Below are 16,836 nucleotides of genomic sequence, written 5' to 3'. Positions count from 1 at the left end.
CAGAGCAGGGAAGGGCTGGTGCCAGAAGGTGTATGCAGAAATTCTGACTCTGGAATCTGTGCTCTTAATCACTGAAATATAAGGTCTCTCCACCTGCCAGAGTTCAATTGGTAGAAAGCAATAATCAAGAATTAATCTTGGTAGCATGTTCGGCTACTCACCAAACGCTTTCAGCCCCATTACATCTGCCAGTCCCTGCAGCAGGGAGTCGGCCGTACTAGCATCTCCACTTGGCAGGCGAGGAGACTTGCCTACAAGGTGCGCTGCTTGCCCAGGATGGGGCCCTTTTCCTAAGGATTTCTCTTAGGGAGGGGAGGAAACGAGGGTGGGGGGGAAGGGCCTTGGTGTGCTCCCCTGTGCGGCTTGCAATTTGTTTCCTGGTCTTCACTGTCAAGCCCGAGAATTTTTTCATCCAACTCTGAGCATGTAGTTCAGATATTGCTGATGTTTCTGGATTCAGAACTGTGACCTGACTCTGAGGGTCAGAAACTCAATTTATGAGTTTAACCCCTTGCAGAGTTTAGAATTCTGCACTAATATCATCTTTCTGGCTCTGGGAAAGAAGTTCATCCGGGAGCTTCATCCCCTCGACTCCGCTGTTCCGTGGTACTGTGGGCTCTCTAGCTGTGCCTGGGGTGTTTTAAAAACATACAAGGGCCCTAGCTGGTTGGCCTTCAGATTAAAGGGTTCAGGGTTCAATTCCGATCAAGGACACATGCCAGGGTTGCGGGCTCGATCCCCAATGGGGGGTGTGCAGGAGGCAGCTGATCAGTGATTCTCTCTCCCGCTCCCTTCCTCTCTGAAATCAATAAAAGTATATTATAAAAAAAAAACAAACAAAAAAACATACAAAGGCCAGGACACCACCCCAAGCCACTGGGCTCTCAATTTCTGGGGTTGTGGCCTGGGTCTCTGTGTTTTCTAAAACCTTTAAAAGCAATTCCTACGTGTAACCAGGGATGAGAACTGGTACAAAGTAGAAATATGTTTACAATGAGAGAAAGAGAAGCTGAGTGTGGTCACCGCTTTCATCCAGCCACTCATCTGTTCATCCGGTAAATAAAGAGTGGGCAAAAGTAGGTGTACAGTTGCTCATATGGAAAAGTAACACAGTAATTAATTACTAATACAACAATAAACTGTTTCATAAACTCACCACTGTAAACCTGCTTTTGCCCCATCCTGTGTACGCATAATGGTCTTCTGTGTGCCAGGCCCTGTGCTTGACATGCTGCTAAAGGAGCCCTTATTACTACTGCTTTGTGCAAGGGTGGGCAGAGGCATAAGGAGCTCATTGCGCCACAGTGAGACCACCAGTAATAGCGGAAGGCAGAGAGTGCTCGGAACCTCAGGGCACCCCCACCGGGCTTGGAGGAAGGGGAGGGAAGCAGATGGGGTGGAGGGGAACATTACAGGTAGAGGACTGCCTGGGCGACCCAGTGCTCGTTCTTCAGCTCACGAATTACAAGGCTGAGTCTTTGCTGGTTAGAAGTGGAGCCAGGATGGGGACCCGGCCCTTTGTCCTCCAGCGCGGAGCTCTTTCCCGACAGCCGGGAAAGAGAGCCGGCTTCCTAACGCAGAGCTCCGCGGTCCTCGGAGAGAATTCCGGAGGCTCTGTACACAGAGGCGAAAAACGTTGCTTTCTTTTTCTCATTGGCCTCTAACCGAAACGTGTTCCCTTCCGTTATGACTAAAGCGCCTGTGATGTAGTCACCACAAGGAAGCATGCACTTCCTCATCCCTTGACAGATGACCCTGAGGGGTGGTGGGCACCCATCACTGCTTGGAAATGAAGGTAGTTTCTAGAACTGCACCAGGTCTTGTGGCTTCCTGTGCCCCTAAAGAGGCACATCTATTACTGTAGTTTACATTCTTTTATTAACTTGATAACTATATTCCAGTCTCATTGGTTTCCTTTGCAGTCTTGTGTAGTTTATTTTATGAGTTAGAAGCCTTGTTCTCAGAAGGGCTCACATGTATTACCCAGCCTGGCAGAGGGTCCTGGACAGAAGTAAGGCGAGGACCCTAGTTCTGGGTGGATGGGAACTGAGCTGGAACATGCCACAGGCTCCTCGGTGACCAGCCACCCACCCAGCCAGCAACCACGTTACAGCAAAAAAGGCCCAGCACTCCTGACTCCCCCCTTTTTCAGAATCCCCGGTTGTGGAGGCTGACTTTTCAGAACTGAGTTAACAGATGTCTTAAAGAGCTTTTCTTTTTCCTTGGGGAGGAGGGAGAGAGGACTTTCCTGCTCTGTGACAAGCAGGAATTATGAATAAATGAGAGCAGTTGGGCTGCTCATTCCCTCTGGTTTCTTTTCACTTAAACAACTTTCCCAGCAGGAGCTGGGGTTTAGGTTTGCCTTTTATTCTTCGAATTGAATTTTGGCAGCAGCACGTCAAGAACAGGGTCGAGGGGCCGTTTGCTTGTGCCAGCTACACTGGCTTTCCCCAGAAGCCGCACGGGGGAACGCGCAGCCACAGAGAATAATGGAAACTAGAAAATTCGGCCTGTCTTACTGTGCTTGCATGTGGGAGGCGGCCAGCTGGCTCTGAGCAGACCTGCCCTCTGCACCTCCTGTCCAGGGAGAAGAACAGAGGCTGGCTGGTGGGCTGGCCCGCTTTCCCCGCTCCAGGGGGCTCCTTGGGCGGCTAGACAACCCCTCGGGCACAGAGCTGATGGCGTTGGAGCCCCAGCTGCTAAGGTGCCCCAGGCCTGCAGGTTCCTAAGCAGAGCCCTCTGTTCAGTGACCAGTTTCTCCCATGTAAAGACTGTCCATAGTGGGAAGGAAAACAGCCTCCAGTTCTGACTGCTTTCTCCAGATCCAGGCCATGGGCTTCGCTTCCAGAAATGAATGAACCTGAAGGGAATCTGTTGCAATAAAAGGCCCAGGTCTACCAGATTCCTGGGTCCATGCTCCCTTTAGCTTTTTGCTTTTTTGTTAAATTAACATGGTTAATTTATGGTGCATGCTGAATTTCCTGAAAAGAACTGACAAGTTCATATTACTATAATAGACTAGTAGTAATTATTGAGCATCTTTACATCCCCAATAGATTTCAAAAGCAACAATGGAGGGAGTTATAGCCTAAGTTTGACAAACATGTGTTAAATATATACTCTGGTGGGGAAGTGGGGGAATGACAATTTGAAAGCACAGGAAATTAAAGCCAACCACATTTGTAGTAGCAGTAATAATAATAATAATATTAGTGCCCCAATGTGAATGTACACATGAACATTAAAAATGCTCTTTAGGGGCCAAGCTGGAGGAATGGGGACCAGATTTACTCTCTTAGCTAAAACAACTGAAAAATTTTTAAAAAGACACTGGGTACCAGGAAGTGAAGGAGCGTAATCCTAAAGGGATAGGAAACAAGTGAGGAGAGCAATACATTGTCTGAGCTTTTTTCCTCGAGAGGGTTTTCAAGCCACCATGCAGGGAGTGGGGGCAGGTAGAGCCCCGAGGACTTCCTGAGTTTATCTGATGTTGCTGAGAATCCAGGGAGACCAAAGAGGCAAAGAGCTCACAGCACCAGAGCTGCACGGAGACCGAGCTACAGAGGTCTACACAAGGTTCCGGGGGTATTCAGCAGATTACTGATGAACTCCTTCCTATACAAAAGCTACCGAAGGCTGGGAAAGGGATCGCCCAAAAGGATTACAGGGAACAGTGCCTACCTCTCATGCAGAGCTAAGAATAGTGCCTCTTCACACCACTCAGACTAGGAAGCCTTGTCATTTGTAAAAGAAAAAAAAGCATTAATTATGACCCAGGAGGATCAAACTGTTTCTAAGTAACTTAACTACATCCCAGGTCAAACCTCAAAACAAAAATATTCAGAATTAATTAGGGTAAATCTAACCAAAGATTATCAGGCATGCAAATAAGTAGAGAAACATGGCTCATAATGAAGAAAATAATCAGAATCAGCCCAGAGTTGACATAGATGTTAGAACTAGTAGAGGACACCAAAACAATTATTAGAACTGCATCCTATGTATTTAAAAAGTTAAAGAGACATGGAAGATATTAAAAAACCCAAAATGAACTTCTAGAAATGAAAGCAACAATGTCTAAGATGAAAAACACAGTAAATGGAATCAAAGGTAGAACAGATACTGCAGGAGAAAAAGATTAGTGAACCTGAAGTTATAAGTAAAGAAACTACTTGAAACACGGGGAGAAAAAATAATTTTAAAAACTGAAGAGAATTATAAGAACAGGAACAAGACAGGGATGCCCACTTTCGCCACTCCTGTTTGACATAGTACTGGAAGTACTAGCCATTGCAATTAGACAAGAGGACGAAATAAAAGGCATCCAAATTGGAAAAGAAGAAGTAAAGTTATCCTTATTTGCAGATGACATGATATTGTACATAAAGAACCCAAAAGACTCCATTAAGAAACTAATTGACTTAATAAATGAATTTGGCAATGTAGCAGGATACAAAATTAACGCCAAGAAATCCATGGCATTTCTATACACCAACAGTGAAACTACAGAAACAGAGACTAAAAAAGCAATTCCATTTACCATCGCACCAAAAAAATTAAGATACCTAGGAATAAATTTAACTAAGGAAGTAAAGGATCTATATGCAGAAAATTACACGACATTGAAAAAAGAGATAGAGGATGATGTAAGGAGATGGAAGAACATACCATGTTCATGGATTGGTAGAATCAACATCATCAAAATGTCCATACTTCCTAAAGCAATCTATAGGTTCAATGCACTCCCCATTAAAATACCAAGGGCATATTTCACTGACCTAGAAAGAACTCTCCAACAGTTCATTTGGAACAATAAAAGACCCCGAATAGCCACAGCAATCCTGAGAAAGAAGGGTAAAGTAGGAGGGATCTCAATACCGGACTTCAAACTGTATTACAAAGCCACTGTTCTCAAAACAGCCTGGTACTGGCACAAGAACAGACATATAGATCAATGGAATAGAATCGAGAACCCAGATATCAACCCAAATCAATATGCTCAATTAATATTTGACAAAGGAGGCACGAATATACAATGGAGTCAAGACAGTTTCTTCAATAAATGGTGTTGGGAAAATTGGGTAGACACATGCAAAAGAATGAAACTAGATCACCAACTTACACCATACACAAAAATAAACTCAAAATGGATACAGGACTTAAACATCAGACGGGAAACCATAAAAATACTAGAAGCATCCTCAGGCAGCAAAATCTCAGACGTATGCCAAAAGAACTTCTTCACTGATACTGCCCCTAGGGCAATGGAAGCTAAAGAGAAAATAAACAAATGGGACTACATCAAAATTAAAAGCTTTTTTACAGCAAAAGAAACCATCAACAAAACAACAAGAAAGCCCACGGTGTGGGAGAACATATTTGCAAATAACACCACTGATAAAGGTTTAATCTCTAACATCTACAGACAGCTGATACAACTAAATAAAAGGAAGATGAATGATCCAATTAAGAAATGGGCAAGGGACCTAAATAGAATATTTTCAAAAGAAGACAGAAGGAAGGCCAAAAGGCACATGAAAACATGCTCAAAGTCACTAATTATACGAGAGATGCAAATCAAAACAACAATGCGGTACCATCTCACACCTGTCAGAATGGCCAACATCAACAAATCGACAAACGACAAGTGTTGGCGAGGTTGCGGAGAAAAAGGAACCCTCGTGCACTGCTGGTGGGAATGCAGACTGGTGCAACCACTGTGGAGAACAGTGTGGAGTTTCCTCAAAAAACTGAAAATGGAACTCCCATTTGACCCAGTAATCCCACTCCTAGGAATATATCCCAAGAAACTAGAAACACCAATCAGAAAGGATATATGCACCCCTATGTTCATAGCAGCACAATCTACAATAGCCAGAATTTGGAAACAGCCTAGGTGCCCGTCAGCAGATGATTGGATCCAAAAACTATGGTACATATACACAATGGAATACTATGCTGCCATAAAGAAGAAGGAATTCTCATCATTTGCAGCAACCTGGATGGAATTGGAGAACATCATGCTGAGTGAAATAAGCCAATCAATGAAAAAGAAACACCACATGACCTCACTCATTTGTGGATAATAAAGAGCATTATAAACTGATGAACCAAAAGATAGATATAGAGACAGTAAAGCAACAAGCAGATTGTCAAATTACAGCGGGGAGGGGAGGAGGATCTGGGGGAGATAATAGATCAACCGAAGGACTTGTATACATGCATATAAGTACAACCAATGGACATAAAACTATGGGGAGGGAGGGGATATGGGGGAGGGAGGGAGGGGGGCAAAAAAAAAAATCATTAAAATATGTAAAAAAATAAATAAATAAATTAAAAACTAAAAAAAAAAAAAAAAAAAAAAAAAAAAAAAAAAAAAAAAACTGAAGAGAATTAAACTAAATGTAGTTGAATATTCATGTAATTGGAGTCCATAGGAGACAAGGGAAATAATGGCCAGAAGTTTTTCAAATTGAATGACAACTATAAAACCAAAGATCCAAGAAGCTCAGTAAAATCCAATCTTAAGAAACATAAATAAAACAACACCAAGGCACATCATAATCAGATTAATGAAAATCACTGGTGAAGAGGAAAGATTTTAAAGCAGAGAAATAAAGCATATTCCTGACAGAGGACCAAAAATAAGAGTGATAGAATTTTCATTGGAAACAATGCAGGCAAGAACACTGCGTAGCAATATCTTTCAAGTACTAAGAGTAAGGGAAAATTCTGTACCCCATGCATGAAAATATATTTCAAAAATAAAGGCAAAATGAATACTTCACAGCCACGAAAAAATGCTGAAAGAATTCATCACAGCTGTCATGTACTATCAGAAATGTTAAAGGAAGTCCTTTTAGGGGTGGGGGGGGCAGGAGGGGGAAGAAAGGTACCAGATGGAAATAGAAATATTTATACACAAAGAATGAAGATCACTGGAAATAGTAACCATGTGGGTAAATTTATACTATTTTTCTAAGTGCTTAAATCTTTTAAAAAGGTATCTTACTCTGTAACCAAAAATAATAGCATATTGTTGAGTTTAAACGTAGATAAAAGTAAAATGTATCCCAACATAAAGATTAGAGGGGAGAAATGACAATATACTATTTTAAGGTTCTTGTACTACTCGTGAAGAGGTGAAGATGGACTTTATAAGTTAAAAGCACTAAAATAGCAAAACAAAGAGTTATAGCTAATAAGCCAATGAAGGAGATAAAATGGAGGCATGAAAAATATTCAATTAATCCAAAAGAAGGCAGAAAAGAGGAAAAAGGGAAGACAGATCCAAAAGGAGAAATCAAAAGCAGGTACCAAAATGATGGAATTTAACCTAACCACATTAATAATCATGTTAAATGTAAATGCTCTAATTATTTCTGTTAAAAGGCAGAGATTGTCAGTTTAGATAAGAAAGCAAGACTCAGGTACATGCTGCCTGTGAGAAACACACTTTTAATATAAACGTACAAATAAGTTATAAGTAAAAAGATTTAAAAAAAAAAAAAAAAAAGCCTGTCTATCAAGCTAACACTAGTCAAATGAAAGCTGGAGTGGCTGGCTATACGTTAATATCAGTCAAAGTAGATTTTAGAACAAAGACTCACCAGGGATAAAGAAGGTCATTTCAGTCTTAGCAGGCTTGGTTCAATGGATGAGCGACAGCCTATGGACTGAAGAAGGTAAGTTCATAATAATAAAGGGATTATGCATACATGAAGCAAAAGCTCATAGAACTGCAAGGAGTTATAGACATAGCCACAATTATGACATTTCAGCACTCCTCTTTCTCTCTCTTTCCCCCTCTCTCTCTTTCTCTGTAATTCATAGAACAAGTAGATAGAAAACCCGCAAGGATTTTGAACAGCAGCACCATCAACTGATGTGACCCAATTGACATTTATAGAACCCATTAACAGCAGAATACACATTCTTTTCAAGTGCACAAGGAGCATTTACCAAGATAGGCCATATTTTGGAACCAAGAAAACAAGTCTCCATAAATTTAAAAGGTTTCAAGTGATACCAGTATGTTCTCTGACCACAGTGGAATAAAATTTAGAAACCAATAACAGACAGTCTCTTAACATTTCTAAATGTTTGGAAACTATGTAACTAATTTATGAATAACAAATGGGTCAGAGAAGAAATCAAGAGGAAAATTAGAAAGTATTTTGAACCAAATCTCAATGAAAAGAAAATAATATTAGAATTTGTGTGATGTCACTAAAGCAATACTTACGGGGAAATTTGTAGGATTCAAGGCCTATATTAGAAAACAGTGCTCTCCAAATTGACCACTTTAAGAAACTAGAAAAAGAAGAATAAAGCATTTATTTAATTCCAAAATAATAGAAGAACAGATAAATTTAAAAGAGCAAAACAGAGATCAATTAACTAGAGACTAGAAAACCAATAGAGAAAAATCAATAAAACCAAAAGCTGGTTCTTTGAGATAGTCAATTAAATTGATTAACTTCCAACCAGATTAATCGGCACAAAGTATTGGTATCGAGAATCAGAGAGCTGACATAACTACAGATTCTGTAATATTAAGAAAATAATAAAGGAATATTCTTAACAACTTTATGCCTGTACGTTCAACAACTTAGATGAAATGGCAAATTCCTTGAGAGACACGAACTAGCAAAGCTTACTCAAGAAGAAATGATTAGCTTGAATAGCCCCGTGTCTAGCAAACAAACTGATATTGTAGTTAAGAACCTTCTCACAAAGATGGGCTCACTGGCGGGTTCTACCAAAAATTTGAGAAATAACACAAATTCTGTACGTACACTTTTCCAGAAAAATAAAGAGGAATGCCCTGCGGCCATCATGCTTGGCTTCCAAAGCCCAGTAAGCCCAGAGAGCAGTGAGGAGCAGGGCTGGAGAGAGGCCTGGGGGTGGTCATGGTCGAGTTTATCTTTTCACCAAAGTGAGTAAGATGGGAAGCCTTGGAGGGCTCTGAGCAGAGAACAACACGATTTGATTTTCCTTTTCAAAGAATCACTTTGGTTGCTGTGTTAAGTGTAGACTGCAGGTGGCCAAGGGTGAAGGCAGGGGGAGAGTTGAGTGCGTGACAGCAGTGCCGGGATGAATGGCAGCGCCTCAGACCGAGGTGGGAGCGGCAGAGAGAGACACGCTGAAGATGGACACGCCGAGGTTTAGTTTCAGACAGTGTGACTATGAGGAAACAGAGAGCAGACAAGGATTACCCCAAGGTGTTTGGCCAGAACCAGTGGGAGGTGAAGTTGCCATTTACAGGAAGGAAGACTTTGGGAAGAGTAGGTTTGGGGGAAATCAAGATTTTGCTTTCAAAGCTGAAGATGTTATTAAACATCCAAATGACACTGTCAAGGAGGCAGTTGGAAACGGTGACAGGTTCCTTTGCTGAGTTGCTGTGTTTTTGTGGTTTTAATTAACTCGCTTTTCCTAGAACAGCAAGAAATGCCTGCGGCACCACAGATAGTAAGTCTAAAAATGCCCCAGGATTAGCTGTGCTCTGAGGTGTGGCCTGTAACATCCGTGTGCCATGTTCAGGTCACAATGAGGGCGAAGCCTGCCATCTGCCTGGAGATGAATGACAAGTCTCCACCCAGCTCCCTCCCCCCCTCCACACACACACACACACACACACACACACACACACACAGTGCACACACAGTGCCACAGAACAGGGATAGGCTTGGGTGACAAAGGTTTTACATATTAGCAGTTTTTTTTCCCTTTTTATCTTAAATCACGTGGTGAAATAAGCTTGTTTGACACTTATGATGGAGGACTTTGTGTGAGATGGACGCCCCAGACATGCCCAGGAATGTGGCTGGTGCAGACTCCCTAGCTGGGCAAGTTATTAGCCAGGCATTTGTGTGGGAGGTGGGAGAGGGACAGAAAGAGGGGCTGGAGCCTGAATGATAAGTGAGCTGGGAAAGGAAAAAGTCCAGGTGTGTTTTTTTTTATGTTGGTTGTTGTGTGTGAGTGTGTGTGTGCGCGCTTAGTTTTGTTTTTTTAGTATCACCGACTTTTCAGGAGACTTCATAAGATTCTCTTCTTAAATGACTCCTTTCTGAACAGCAGTCTTTCTTCCAAGACAACAGTTATTGATCCATCAGACCTAGTCCTGGGGTTTAAAGATGCTCGTATGCCTTAAAATAAAATGGCAGCCAGTAACATTCCTCAAATCGAAGTTGTTTTCTGTAATTTAAAAAATAGGTTGCCATGAATTCAGCCCTTGGGTTGAAATTGCAGAGATGATTGGCTTACAAGCAAAAATGGCTGCCTGTCAACTAAAAACCATGGGCATGTGTCCCTATGATTTATGCTAGGTGGGTGGAAACCAGCCGACCTCCGCGTGCGCTGGTGTGTGGCTTGTGGTTCTTTCGCCATTTCGGCAAACAGACGCGTTTTCTTGGTCTGATAGACATGGAAGCTGTGCTCTCCGTCAACAATAACGGGGCCCACTTACTGCGTGCTGTGTGCCAGGCACTGTGCGGAGTGCTCTGCCAGCCTGGCCTCACTTGTTCCCACTTTGAGGTTCTGTGTGGTAATACTTTTCATCCTCTCTATTTCGACATTATTTCCTCGTTTACAAAATTATTGTCACAACCCCTGTGTGACTCCAGCCTCCCTGGAATTGTATCTGATGGGGTTTGCTAGCTCCGCTTTGCGGGTGCACAAGCCGGGCCGAGGGAAAGTTCAGCTCCCTGCTGCAGTTCACACAGCCAGAAGGCAAAGAAGACACGGACCTGGACCCAAGCATGTGCTTTTTCTGCTGCATCACACGCAGGCGGAGACCCGCTCTTCACGGAGAAGGAGGGAGACATGCTCAAAGTCTCGCCTTTTGTGCATGATGCTTCTGGGAGCAGGCATAGCAAGCAGGACTGGCCGGATAAACGGACGGACGCAACCAGCAGACTGCGTTCCTTTACCTCGTTTGTCCAGGAGCAGATAAAAGGCTCTCGGTAACACTGGCCACAGAGATGAGTTTGGTTGCTAAGTGGTATTGGCTTTGAAAGGATGTAAGGAAAAAGAGAATAATGACTGGAAGATAAAGGCGATTACCAATTTTCTCCCTTCATTAAGATGGTATCAAGGGCAGCATGATAAGACAAGCACGGAGCAGCTGTTCTTACCGAGAACAGGACATAATTCCCTCCTAATTGTAAGCCTCCTTTCACCAATTTTTTTGAGTGGGGAAATCAGTAGTCACACACACCCCCTCCACCCCACCATATATACTCCTCTCTATTCTTAAATCTGCCCAGGTAGTAGATGGTAACAGTTTAGCTTTCTATAGTTCTTCCTTTGCTTAGGCAACATGTATAGATATATCCAGAGGTTTGGGGTTTTATTTTATAAAAATACGACTATTCTATTGTATATTTTATTCTACAGGTATCTTTGCTTACTAGATTATGGTCATATCTCTAAGGTATTCCTAATAGCTGTGTAATATGCTACAGGAATCTAATCTGTTCAACCCTTCTTCTGCTGGCAGGCAGACAGCTTGTTTCCAGATCTCTGCTTCTGGAAACAGTGGCAAAAACAGTGGCAAAGAACACGTATTGTATCTTTACCTTTTGTTGCTCCTTTTCTCTCTCATGAATCATTAAGAATCTTGATATGAAAGCCCATTTCTTCCTGGCATTTGCCTGGCAGCTAACACCCAACCGGGATCTGAGGTGTGGTCCTTACGGCCGTCCTTTCATGCTGGTAATTCCAGCCCCTGGACCTTACAGACCACATTGACAGCCAGAGCCGCTCCGTCCTGCCGTCAGCCTGTGTTTCAAGTGGGAGCCCGTGGGATACACTGCCTATTGCAGCTGTAGGAGGGCCGGTTCTGTCATGTGGGACAGCTGGGTGAAGAAACTTGGATTTTGCTGTGGGCTTTAAAAAAAAAAAAAAAAAGAAAGAAAGAAAGAAAGAAAAAAGAAAGAAATTTGTTATTTTTACAACTGTCTTAAAACTAGATGTGATCTGAACAAAGGGTCTGTAAAATGTGAATTCAGAGGGGAAGAAAAGACAGCACAACCAGGGCCCTTTAAATACCGCTTGATCTGAATGAAGTCCCCGGTGCGGTTAGGAGGTGCGAAATTGGTGATGAAGGATGGTGCAGAGGTGCCCAATTAATATTCGTAATCCTTTGTGGTTCTCCTGCCCGTCTGTTGAGTGGAGGGAAGAGCAGGTAAGTGCAGCTGGCGGTCAGCAAAGTCTGACCGGAAAAGGACCTTCCTGAAGATGCCAGCCTGGGCCAGGTTGTCACAGTCATCCTCCGGCTCCTCTGATTCTAGCCTGGCTGTGCTAAAGAGGAAGCCAGTGCCTATCTCATCTCCTCTCCAAACCTCACAACCTTCCTTGGAAAATAAAAGCGCTGGACAAGGCCCTTCTAACTCTAGTTCAACCCAGCAGCCATTCATCACCTACTCGCTGTCTGCAAGGCACAGGGCTGGGCATGCAGAGGCGCCACTCACAATGCCTTCCCTCCCCGTCTTTCCAGGCTGTTCCCAGTCTGTCTTCATCTCACACTCATAGGCAGTGAGAGAATGTTATCATCTCTTACTGCTTATATTATTTGTCTGCTCCCCCATTTCACTCTGTATCCCATGGGACAGAGACAACAGCTTGTTTCTCCCCATTATAATCCCAGGGCATAGCACAGTGTGTGTCACATAGTAGGTGCTCAGGAAACATTGCTTGGATACACAAACGATTGAGAGTAAGCCAATGAGAAGGCTTTGAGCCATGAGCTGGCTAAAGTCTGGGGTACCAGGTCTACAAGAGCAAAACTCTTGCTGAAGCCTTATGGAAGCCTCATGCCCTTTCCTGGGATGGCCACCCCAGACTCCAAGAGAATTGAAGTCAGGAGCATGCTCTGCTGTGAGTTCTCCACACGGACTCCTCTGCCTCCAAGGACAGAGCTAGCTACTTCGTCCTCCACAGGGCTGTGGTGTTACCATTCTCGTGGTGTTACCACCCTCCTTTCCCAGATAAGGAAACTGAGGCTCAGCAAGGGATGGAACCCAACTCTGGGTCTCACAGCTAGGGGGTGGCTGTCAGGATTTGAACCCAAGTCCAGGCACAGACAATGTCAGGTTTGTTGGCTGGAATCAAATGTGTTTTATAGTTCCCTTCTAAATGGTTGGATTTTTCTAGTTCAAAGTTGACGCAGAGGGAAGATTTTTGCAGCGCTTCCCTTTGATTTTGACTTCTCTCCTTTAATATTCTAGAGTCCCGCAGTGAGCCCCGCTTAAGGGCCAGTGTATTATTGTAATTTTATCTTTGTGTTCCAAGAGTTCAGAATCCTTTAGGGAATGTTAAATGGGGGCCCGCTCTGTCACAAATGAGCTCGGTCAGCTCCCAGTGCTCCGCTGCCTCCCGCACCCACCGCCCAGGCTGCTTTCTCCGAGTCGGTGAATGAGTTTTTGCCTCTGCCCTTCAGAAGCCACCGTTAGGTCCGAAACAGATTCATTCCACTGAAAGGCTTAAAGAGCATCCAGTTACATCAGCAGGGATTCTCTTAGTTACAAGTGGCAGAAACCTAACTCTAGCTGACTTAAGAAAAGAAAATGTATCAGCTCATGTAAGTGAAAAGGCCAGGAGTAGACCTTGACTTCAGCTGTGGCTGGGTTCAGGTCCCTAAGTGAGGCCAGCAGGAACCCCTCTCTCCAACACTTGGCTCTGTTTTCTGTTCTGTCAATCATTTTAAGACAGGGGACAGCCTGCATGGTGGCCCCAGGCAGTCCAGACTTTATCCTTGCGTGCTGTGTCTCAGCAGAAAAGAGCTTAGCTCGCTCCCAGTTGTCTCAGCAAAGATTTACTCTGATTTCCCGGTGCCCAGCCTTGAACCCATCACTGGAGAGATGCCATGCTCTGATCATCCTCAAGGAAAGCAAGGATCTCCCTCTCCCCCCAAATCTTGTAGAAATGAGGGGTGGGAGGTTCACCGTGGACAGTCAGGATGTTATTACCATAAGACTAGGGAGACAGGAACAGGAGAGGGGATACAGAGCAGGCACACAGCCTTGCCATTGCTCAGTGCAGCCCCCTTATTGACTTAAGTAAGGCCCAGCCAGAAGACTGGCGTTGTTGCATGCGAAGCAGATACAAGAGGCAGGACTTCAGGCTCCTACTTAGTTCCCCCAATTTTTGATTTTCATCTATTTGTTCCTTTGCTTACATAATTAATAGCTTTGACACATTATCCCTATAAGAAGATAATATGTATGAAGGGCAGCTGGGTTTAAATCCAGGCTCCAGCCCTTCCCAGCTATTTGGCCTTAACAGGTTCCTTAACTTCTCGCTGCCTTGTCTCCTCTCTGTAATAGAGGCAATGACAGCCCCTGCCTCCTAAGAGCATTATGACTGTGAAGTGACATTAATCCCTCCAAAGTGCTTAGAACATTACCGGGCATAATGGGAATCCTTAACAGATAGTTTCTCCTATCACCGTTGTCATCTCCCACCTTATTTGGCAACCGCTTATCGGTATTCTATAGTTGGAATTTTCACATCTATTGAAACGTTCCCTGTTGATCTCCATTCATTTTGTTCTCCGTTCACTGCTCCAGTGTGTGTCGGGGGACACCCGCGATCGTGCCTTGCTGACCTCACGCTCTGTGCCCCTAGCTTAACCTGGCCCTGGCTGTGTGTGACCCAGCTGCTGGTGGCAGTGCTTGTGCAAAGGGCAGGATGTTCTTCTCTCAGGTCTGCGTTGTACGGCACTGCTTCTTTTATGGCGCCATCTGGGGCCAGAGTATGGAGCTGAGAAGGCGTCTAGGTTGTGTGCGGGAAGGCTCCCCATGTCACTGCTTTGACCCTCGGCAAGGGCATTGCTCTATCTGGTCCTGCCCAAGGATGGGCTCAGGAAGCCAGGCTGCAGCTGGGAACCCACAGAGATTTGGATGTTGTGTTCAGAAGCAGATATACGTTCAGAGAAGAGGGCAGAGGTCTGCTGCTGTCATTATCCGTTGTCCTTCAGCCTTTCTGCATTTTCCAGACTTCTGCACTGAGCAGTTAACAGTTTTATCAAGAAATACACACGCATATAAATGTTATTTTAAAGAGGTCGTATCCATATTTAAGTCCCAGATCCAAGGCCCTTAGCTTTCTGGGCTCTGTTTTCCATGTGAGAAATGGTGTGAGCACTCCCTCGTTCATCCCTCCTCGGGGGCTGGTGCCGATCTAGAGGAGAGAGAAGGGAGAGCACTTTGGGAACCATCAGGCACAAGGCACCGTGGGGAGGCAGAGGTTATTGTTGTCTGATCATAGCCACTCGGAGCCTCTTTCACGGGGAGCGGTGCCCTAGTTTCCCCTTCCTGGAGACTGCATCCTCTGGGCTGCTGTCTGAGGGCTCTGGCGAGGGGATGCTCTGTGTTCGCCACACACAAAGGAACTTGGCATGTGCCACCAGCCATTGTGGACCTCTCAAGACACAGTGTGCAGACAGGTCTTAAAGGGGACTGCTAAGTGGGAGGGGGGTCCCCTGTGGCTCTGGCAAAGGTGGGTGGCCGGGGCTTTTGGCAACAGGAAGGTGGCCGGTGGCCTGGCCTGTGGAACTAAGTTTCCTGCTGGACACTGGAGGGATTCATGTCAGCATGTCACACAATTATTTTTATTTAAACAAAGAGCCTCTGCTAAGCTGGGACCAAACTTCTGACTAGTGCCAATGGCAAACGTCAACATGCCATTTTTTGCCTATTTAGTAATTAAATGGATGGATGGGTGGGTGGGTGTGTGGATGGAGAAAAGAGGGAGAAAAAGAGAGGAGACCAAGAGAAGAAAAAAAGGCATATGGCTGTAACCGGTTTGGCTAAGTGGATAGAGTGTCAGATTGCGGACTGAAAGGTCCCAGGTTCGATTCCAGTCAAGGGCATGTACCTTGGTTGTGAGCACATCCCCTGTAGGAGGCAGCTCATTGATGTTTCTAACTCTCTATCTCTCTCCCTTCGCTCTGTAAAAAAATCAATAAAATATATATATATATATTTTTTTTAAATAAAAGAAAAAAAGGCACATGTTCAGGTTTATCATTCAAGCTAGCCTTTTAGTTGAGTTCTGAGTAAGCTTTAGTTCCAGGGTTGGGTTAGATTAGAAGAGAATTTAGTCTGTAGCAGCCTTGTCTACGATGCTGTTCATGTTATCTGCCGACAGGCTGTGGGCCCCGCTCTGGGGTTTCAGAGAGCCGGGGCTCCCACTGGGTAACGGCTCTATTGTATTTCGCCCCGTGGACTCCAGGCAATTTATGGCAGCTAACCCCCTCAACCCGCCCCGTGCTGCCCCAGTCACGCCAGCCTCCTGTGAAATTGGACGGAAGGCAGGACCTTTTGTAGCAAGCTAGATGTCACCTGTTTTTCTTGGCCACAGAGGACCCAGCTGAGTTAAGGGAAAGGGATTTTTTAAAAGAAAAAAGTGCTTCCGTTTATTTTTTAAGGCGGATAGAGTGAAGTTGGAGAAGGCTCCAGGAGAAGGCTGGCTGAAATGATCAAAGGGGTGAGAGAGGTGAGGAAAGGGGAGCCGGGTGGAAGAACACGAGGGGACATGCAAGAATTCCGGTCCCAAGGGGAAAGAGAGGGGCTGGCTTCTCCATCCAAACAGGGCTGCCAGAATTAGAGGAGTTCATTCACACGGTTGCACCGGAGCTCACCGCCAGAATCCAGGAGTTCAGTCCTCTGCCCCAGCCGTCCTCGGTGCCTCCAGCGGAGAGAATTTGAAACTTATGAACCCTGACCCACTTTTTCTCCAAGAAACATTTCTTTCTGAAAATTGTCAGATATACAGAAAAGTTGAAAGAATTGTACGCCGAAAGCTCAAGTTCCCACCATTTAGATTAGC

General features: G+C 44.4%; 1 protein-coding gene across 2 annotated transcripts in view; it reads left to right on the top strand.

Moving 5' to 3' along the window:
- GALNT10 (polypeptide N-acetylgalactosaminyltransferase 10) overlaps positions 1-16,836 on the top strand; it is a 176,778-nt gene that overhangs the window by 87,370 nt on the left and 72,572 nt on the right. The window lies entirely within an intron of this gene.

This window comes from Pipistrellus kuhlii, unplaced genomic scaffold, assembly GCF_014108245.1.
Source record: "Pipistrellus kuhlii isolate mPipKuh1 unplaced genomic scaffold, mPipKuh1.p scaffold_m20_p_8, whole genome shotgun sequence".
NCBI lineage: Eukaryota > Metazoa > Chordata > Mammalia > Chiroptera > Vespertilionidae > Pipistrellus > Pipistrellus kuhlii.
This window is presented reverse-complemented; position numbering and strand designations above follow the sequence as displayed.